Genomic DNA, 7,315 nt, shown 5'->3' on the forward strand with positions numbered 1-7,315 from the left:
CCAGCCATGAACCCAGTAACACAGTTGAATTAAATATAGCACATCTGACCATGCAATAAATTACAGGCTACACTATTCTGGGAGGGTTTGAAGGTGGACGTTACTCACAGGCTGCAGCCATTGTTACTGTTGTTATTCAGATTAAACATTAAGTAGCAGCTCTTTATTCTCCTCCCACAGCTGAACCAAAGAGTGTGTGTGCATGTATGTATTCATACAGATCTAAATCTATAGTCTACAGGCTAATAAATGGATGAATGAATGAATGAATAAAATAATGAATGGCTAAATAAACTAAACAATTAATAGTACAGACAAAATTAAAATTGATGTTATAGATCAGTATTCTGCATTGCTTATAGCATTGATTAACGCCTAATATATAGTGCAACAGATGTATTTTTTTAAAAGCCAAATGTGCTATTTAATTGGCTACATAATGCTTTGACTGGGTCCCCCTCTAGCTGTTAATGGTACAGTCCAACCACAAGCCCAAAAATCATAAATGGAAAATTACAATATTGACTCATTTCTTTATTTATGTTTAACAACGGAAACGATTCCAAATTAAACTTAAAGATATTTATCTACGTGCAACAGTCGATTTATACATTAGTTGCCCACTCAGTCATCATTTCTCAGATTAAAATTCCCAACATCACCAAGCTTCAGCTTCACGGTTTACTGCAGTTACAGGGTACTAAATTCAATATGTTCAGGCTTTGGTCAGATAAAACTTGAGTGTTGAGGACACTGTTATAGGTTAATGGCCATTCCCTCTCTTTTTTTTCTGCTATTTCATAAACCCAAACAAAAGATTAATCAGTACAGTTTGTAAATAACAAGCATATTAAATGACTCTGTTAGCTGCAGACATAAACACAGCGTCCACACAAGTCTGTCTGATTAGGCTAAAGCCTCTGCTGCAGGTTTTTTTTTTTTCATCATCTATACAATCTCTTTGTTTGTGCACTTATTATAAATATTTAAAAGCTCTTGCAGCTAAAGCGGCAGTGACATTTATTTGCAAGTGTAAGCACCGGCTCTACCGTCAACATGCGCTCATACTGCAGCGAGTTTGCAATGTTCTGCTGCACCAAACTCCACAGCAGAGCACGGTGCAGTATTGAGCGCTAACGTCTAAATGGGTCAACCAGCCGCTCGGTGAACTGTAGCACCATTAGGACCCAGACAGTTTGTCTCAGAGCCGAGTGCACAATCTCATTATCTATGTTGTAAATGGGAGGAATGTATAACTGTAAAAGTGTGTGCAACTGAAAAAGTAATGTACAAGTGAAAGACACAGAAACACAGCCAGGGCTTTAGGTAGTGATTAAAAAACACTGTTGTCATCTGTCGGTAGGCAGGGAGGGCACCATGTCAAAACAGGGTACAAAGCGCTCTACTTAAAACCATAAAAATCTATAATCTTACTGTGAAAATGACACAGTGGAGGTTTACATGGCTGCGAGAAAATGGTATTCATAGGTTGGAGACTGCACAAAATTCATCGTCAGTATTGTGACTGTAGATACAGCATATGTCTGTGTGCGACACTGCATTGCTGTAAGGGGGGAAAAATATGCAAAACTTTGATAAAATTCATCGAAATATTGTTTAAAACAATAGCGATTAGCCTGCACATTATTTTCTCATCATTGAAATGCCAGAAAACATTAAAAAGTGTTCTCAGAGGCAGCGATAATGTCTCTGGATTGCTTATTTTTTGCAACAAAAAACTCAATTTTTGATCATGCAAACCAAGAAAAGCAGCAAATCTTCACATTTCACAAGCTGCAGCCAGGACATGTTGGTATTTTTGAAATGATTGAAAGGATTACTTGTGTCCATCTATCCTGTTTATCTTTTCTGAGTCACTGAGGAGCAGGACAGTACATCACAGGGCCAACGCAAACAGACACACAACCACTCAGTCACTGCTATAGGTAGTTAAAATCACCCATTATTCCACCATGCAAGTTTTTGGACAAGCTTGGAGGACATGAAAACCCCACACAAAAAGGCCCCAACCGGCCATTCAGTTCAAACCCAAACAGTGCAACCCGCTGCACCACCACGCCACCCCGCTACCGCTTCTGTGAAATCAATAATTTTTTTCAACTTTTACTGTAAGCTCATTTGTTTCCGCAATAACAAACAGCCATTGAACAGACACATTCCTCGCCAGCCAAAGAAGGAAGTGCTCCATTGTCCATTTATCCCTGCAAATAACACAAAACACAAAGCCAGGGAACATTTAATTGGGTGACCCACTATTCAGGAAACAAAACCGAATGTGTTCGGCTTCCAATCTGTCTAATCAATCTCATCGCTGGTGGAGAATCGGTGTGAAAAAATAAAGTGTGGCATACTAATGAGAAATTCTGGAGGCAAAACCGTGCTCTCAGTGAAACACTGATGAGCGTCCCACACTAAATTTCAAACATGACTGAACAAAGTGACTGTGGTGTACGTATGTGTGTGTGTGTGTGTGTGTGTGTGTGTGTGTGTGTGTGTGAGGGAGGGTGTCCTGTGTGGCTTTCCTTAAAAAGCCAGGTCAAGCATTCAGCAGACTGTAAAAGGAGCTGATCCTCTATCAGACCTCAGAAGCGGTGATGGCACCTTGCATACTAATGGGACTGTTCTCCTTTTCTTTCTACTGAAGGAAATATCTGTGCCAGCAGCTGGGTCAGGGAACACTGCAGTTTGAAACTGAGCTATTTTAGTCCTATTTCTTCATAGCGAGAGCGCTGACAAGGACCAACCACTTCTACGGCAACCATGAAGTTGAAAAAGCATCTTGCTATTCTAAAAGAAACACAGTCAAGTGCAGGGTAGCTCAAAAGCTTCCTGCACCAGCTATAATGCAAAACTGTACAAAGAGCAAAAAGGGAGGGAAAAAAAAGACATGTAATTGCATCCCTGCCTGGAAATGTAATGTATATGCTGTCTGGAAAAAGTTTGCTGCAAATATGAATAGAATCACTTCTGAGAGATTAAAATCTAAGAAAAACCGACGGGCAGACAGCAGGTTTTTTGAAATAACACTGGTTATGCAATATTCTTTGTTGACTAATTGCATCCAAATGCCTGTCTGTGTTGTTTTTTTCATATAGAGCATCAAAATGAAGAGCATCTGATGGCGCTCTTTGAAATCAGCAAGCAGCTGAGTCACCAAGTCTGCCACAACTCAACAGCGCTGTATATGAAATCAGAACAGGGAGGAGAGAAAAGAGGCTTACATCAACACATTCACAGTTATCATACAAACACCTTGTCGAAAAAAAAAACCCAACCACAATTAAGTTTTCAGCCTTCCCTAAGCTTTTGCAATGCATCCACACAGAAGGAATGTGATGAGATAAGCCAAATGTTCCACTTTTTAATGTAATAAAATACTAATTTTAAGGACTGCAAGACCTTGAGAGGCCGAATCGCATCATAGTCAAACAGCCACTAATCCTACGTAAGGATTCTTGAGCAGAAAGTTGAAGATATGTTATTAATTCTCAATGTTTAGCTCATTTTAAAAGAGAAAATGTCATTTTTTCGGTCTTTTGCTGACAGTGAGGGCAGAATATCAATACACTCTTATGTCTGGTAAATGTAAAGCTAAAGCCAGCAGCAGGTTAGCTTAGCTTTCCATAAAGACTGAAAACACAGGGAAATGGCTGGTTTGGTTCAGCAAAATCCAACTATCAGCATCTCTAAAAATCACTAATTAATACATCATATCTTTGTATCGAAGCTTACTCGGGGTTACCTCTACATGGAATTATTTCATGGTTAATATGCCCAGCAACGGAGCTGCTTCACCCTGTTTCCGTGACTTACAATGACCTTAGCTTGCTGGCTTACCATCTAACATAAAAATACAAAACTGTAGCTGACTTTTAGGACTACTAAGGTTTGCTGCCCACACAGAGACGCCACTCAACTCTTACTGAAGGAAATTTTTGCAAAACAGTCTGTTGCTTTCTTCTTGAGAGCTGAGAAGACCAGTAACAGTTACCAGTCTCATGTTTGTCTGTTAAATATGAAGCTATAGCCAGCAGCTAGTTAGACTAGCCTAGCATAAAGACTGGGTACTTAAAGAAGCTTTGGATTTCATGCCAAGAATAAAGAACAAAACCCACGTACCAGCACTTCTAAAATTGAGTAAATAACATAATTAACATATTATTATTATTATATTATATAACATATATATTCCAGTCCTAATGCAGACCTACACTCAGCAGCTAGCTTAGCACTTAGCATATATGGACACAACAGTGTGTCTGTTAAATATGAAGACGCATAAAGACTGGAAATGTGGAGTAGCCAGCCTGGCTAACCTCTAAATTTCACCAACATGTTATACGCATGCATATAGTATAAAGTATTTTTCATTCATTTTCATATGCAAAAAAACTAAGACTGATACCATTGTCATTTTATGTTGGTATGCTAAATATGTAGCTACAGCTCACTAACTGGCTGTTAGCTGTAGTTACATATGTAGACATACACATACAGACATAATTAATTTAGCATACAGGCATGTTAAGGCTAGCTTAGCTTAGCTTCAGGCCGAGAGGCAAGTGGAAACATACACCAGTTTAAACAAAAGCTTTTTGGATGTTTAGAAGTTAACCAGTCTGACTACTCCACACACCAGGCTTCATGCTAAGCTAGGCTAACAAACTCCTGACTGTAGCTTCATACTTAACAGACAAACATCATAGCAACATGACTGTTTTTATAACACATATCACTGTCAGTAACACTCTTAAATTTCCCCTCTAATCAAACAAAAAGCAACAGCCCACAACACTATTAGATTTCAGAGGACTGAGCAGTGGATTGTTTTGCTTTTGTGCAGTTTTAATGAATCATGAAATTATGCATTAAATTTTAATCCAAGGGTAAACGGTTCTGTTTCAAATGCTTTGTAATATTTTGGGGTCAGTTTATGACTATATTTTCACGGTAAACACTCTTGTGGTGTTAGTATGTTCATTTTTGCAGCATTTCTTCATAAACTTGTAGTTTTGTTGTGATAATTGTGTAAAAAAACTAATTTTGTGTCATTTTTTGGACACCATTTTATAGCTAAATTCATTTTTTCCTAATAGGTTTAAAGCTTTTAATAAGAGGTGGTTAAAATCCCTGTGACAGTTTGGTAATAACGCCAGAATCAGACTCACTGACTGACACATAAAGGAAATCAGTTTTTGGGGGAGGACGGTCAGACCCCTGCTGCTAAATGTGTTCCTCCCTAGTGTTCCAACAAGATCAATGCCCACGAACAGACAGAAAAACAGCAGAGTGCTCTTCTCAGCTCTCAGCAACAAAGACAAAAAACAACGACTAGGCTGTGAAATTTTTCCTTTATATCTGACCTTTTTTTCCAGTGACTTTAAAACACTGTAACCTTGAGTAACCATTTTAAAGATTTTTTTTTCCACACAAAAAAAAAATCACAAATATTTCCTTTTCACTATTTATTAAACTGAACTAGTAAATCCACGTTTATAATTGTAAATATGTTTGCAAAATGAGGGATATAATTCTAGAAGTTCTTACAACAAAAATGTAGAATTACATTTTAAAGATATTTTGCAAAAAATCACAAATTTTCACAATTATTTCCTTTTTATTACATTATGAGATGAAACTGTTAAATTCAAGTTTAGTACTGTAAATATATTTTTAAAATAAATATAATTAGTGTGACTTAATGGAAAAGACGTATTAATTTTGTTTTTGAAAACATATTTCTTGTTAATTTTCTTAGCTGAACATGCGAAATTCAGATCTATTACTGTAAATATATTTGTAGAGAAGGATTAATTTTGTATATTTTTTTTCTCTTTTTTTGTATATTTTTTTCAGAAAATGACAAATATTGTGTACAAATATAGAAATTAACTTTTTTTTTTACATTTTAATTTTAGACACTTTTTACTTTTTTTTTTATTTTTTACTATTTATCAAATGAAACTGTGAACTTCTGGTTTATTACTTTAAATACATTTGCAAAATTAAAGACAAGTAGGATCACTGAGAAAAAGAAATACTACGTCTGTTTTTGTTTTTTACATACATTTCTTTGGCAAAAAAAAGAAATACAGTCGTGACTAGATAATCCGACACTAAATGTAAAACGTTCTTTTATGTCGGACAGCAAGACAGAGGTCGAGATTCATGGTGATTATCCAAATATTCACCGCGGTCGGGGAGGACTCTTCCACCTAGGGGAGCGCTCTGATGGGGTGGAGGTGGCCGGAACGCACAGGCAGGACTTGGCCACTGATGCTAGTTTAGTTAGCGGTCATAATTCTGTTTCCACCATCGGTAGTGGTGGCAGCGCCACTTCCCCTCCACCACCACCATCCGTGTTTACTTCCGCAAACACTGAGCACTGAACGTCACTGCGTGCGACATCATCGTGTCCTCTTCTGCGCATGCGGGACACTTTGGGGTCGTATGAAGTTCACACAGGAGGTCACATACAAGTCGCATTTAATTGGAAATGTGAACGAACTTGCACAAAAATTGGATTTTACAAAGAAATCTGAATTGAGCGTTAAGTCCTGCAGTCTGAACGTAGCCAATCTGTTGGATTGTTAAATCAGATAATACGCCGTTATCCTTATTTGTGACATAAAAGGCTGTTGGTATGGTGAGGTATTTATGGGTTCTGTTTGTGTTTCCTTAAAACCTGTTGGATAGCAAGGTTTTCGGATTGTTAAGGGTCGGATTATCAAGTCACGACTGTATCTTGTGCAAATATAGACGTTTACGCAACACTGCTTTTTCCAACAAATATTTCCTTTTTACTATTTATTAGATGAAACTGCTAAATTCAAGTTTATGACTCTAAATATATTTGTAAACTTACATACAGTTAATATTGATTGTTTGTTAAAATACACTTTTTTGTTGCACAGTTATACACGCTTTAACAACAAACATGTTGAGCACACACGTTTCAAACAGAGCACACCATCTATAAGCACAGTTTTAAACATGACACTCATTTAAAACACAGGAGTAGCTTCTCTACACGGGCAGACTACCGTGAAACAGATTTTTGCTCCAGCTGAAGCGAACACGCTGCTGACTACAGCTTTAATATAAAAAATGAGATTTTCCTTCGGATCAGCAAAAGTAGATGTGGCTCAGCTGTGTGCACCCCAGACTCCTGCTGCTGCTGCTCAGCGCACCGCAGCCTGCCTGCGGATCAACACAGCGAAACTGAAACTTTTTCCTGCAAACACCCTCCGGCACACTCGCACACTTGTGGGTCCAAATAAGCAAGCAGCGTTTT

At 37.8% G+C, this 7,315-nt stretch overlaps 1 protein-coding gene across 1 annotated transcript in view; it reads right to left on the reverse strand.

The window, feature by feature from the left end:
- Window positions 1-7,315, reverse strand: part of smarcd3b (SWI/SNF related BAF chromatin remodeling complex subunit D3b) — a 52,340-nt gene that overhangs the window by 44,261 nt on the left and 764 nt on the right. The window lies entirely within an intron of this gene.

Source organism: Stegastes partitus, unplaced genomic scaffold, assembly GCF_000690725.1.
Source record: "Stegastes partitus isolate 25-593 unplaced genomic scaffold, Stegastes_partitus-1.0.2 Scaffold666, whole genome shotgun sequence".
Lineage (NCBI taxonomy): Eukaryota > Metazoa > Chordata > Actinopteri > Pomacentridae > Stegastes > Stegastes partitus.